The 1,371-nt window shown below is 36.9% G+C and overlaps 1 pseudogene; it reads left to right on the forward strand.

The window, feature by feature from the left end:
- The first annotated feature begins 365 nt into the window (after positions 1-365).
- LOC120107279 (small nucleolar RNA R71) lies at positions 366-463 on the forward strand (annotated as a pseudogene).
- Positions 464-1,371: the final 908 nt, after the last annotated feature.

A 1,371-nucleotide genomic window follows, 5' to 3' on the forward strand; every position in this document is an offset into this window, starting at 1 on the left:
GATGGCCAGGCATCTCGCAAATCCTACAACACTCGTTGTTATGCTCTACGGTCTTGACGGGTTCAATCCTTCTAAGTTCAATTTCCTCTACCTTCCTAGTAAGGGCTGCCATTTTAGCCTGAATATCATCTTGAATACTAAGGTTATAAAGGCCCCCATGTCCAATGTTAGTAGGCTTAGGCAAAGGTTTATTCACTCTATCCCCTGTATCCCATAATTGTGCAGTCTCTGCGAGAGAGTCTAAATAGTCCCATGCCTCATCGGGTTGCTTTTCCAGAAATAGACCATTGCACATAGTCTCTAGAAATTGTTTCAACTGTGGAGACAACCCTTCGTAAAAGAAACTAATGGTTCTCCATGTTTCAAACCCATGATGAGGACAAGAGAGAAGCAAATCTTTAAATCTCTCCCAGCATTCATAAAATGTTTCATGGTCTTTTTGCTGGAAATTACTAATGTGCCTTTTCAAAAAATTAGTCCTTTGTGCGGGAAAGAATTTTTTCAAGAATTCTCTTTGCATATCCTGCCATGTTCCTAGCGATCTAGGTCTCAAGGAGTTAAGCCATGTTTTGGCTTTATCCTTTAAGGAAAAAGGAAACAAGGTCAATCTAAGGACATCTTCCGATACATTTGGCACTCTAAATGTGATGCTAATTTCCTCAAAATCCTTAAGGTGAAGATAAGGGTTCTCAGATTCTATTCCATGATACTTGGGCAGCAGTTGAATTACTCCTGGTTTGATTTCAAAGTGTCCTACATTTTCAGGAATAATCATGCATGAAGGTTGACTAGTCCTAGTGGGATGTAAGTATTGTCGAAGTGTCATAACTGGGGGTCTACCTTCATTACCATGGTGACTTCCTACATCATCATCAGCCATCTCACCAGATCTGAGATTTTGCGAAAAAGTTTCAATAATGTGATCTAAGGAATTGTCAAAAGGTTGTCGACTCAGACGTCCAGTGTTGTCCCTATTCCAACCTAGCATACAAAATTTCAGAGTTTATTTATTTGTTTGTTTTTTTTTTTATTGATTACCCTTGATCTTTTCTTAAAGTTCTTATCAATTTTCAATTAGCAACAAGGGTTAATGAGATATGATGATAATAAAATTCTAATTCTAAAAAAATTAAACACAGAAAATTCAAAGTAGACAGCAGCAAGGTTGTATATTAATTTAATGGTCGTAAAAGTATCAGAATATCCATCAGACCGTTCAGATGAAAGAAACATGTGTCCTACAGCAGCTGACAAAATTTGAGTATAATCTGACGGTGGATTACTCAGATATCAGAGTTTGATGCAGACTGTGCAGGAAATAAAAACAGCAGAAATTTTTTTTTTTTTTCAGTTTTAGTTTTACTACAATGT

Source organism: Phoenix dactylifera, chromosome 4, assembly GCF_051530095.1.
Source record: "Phoenix dactylifera cultivar Ajwa chromosome 4, Ajwa_hap1_PhDact_Kaust_v1.1, whole genome shotgun sequence".
Taxonomy (NCBI): domain Eukaryota; kingdom Viridiplantae; phylum Streptophyta; class Magnoliopsida; order Arecales; family Arecaceae; genus Phoenix; species Phoenix dactylifera.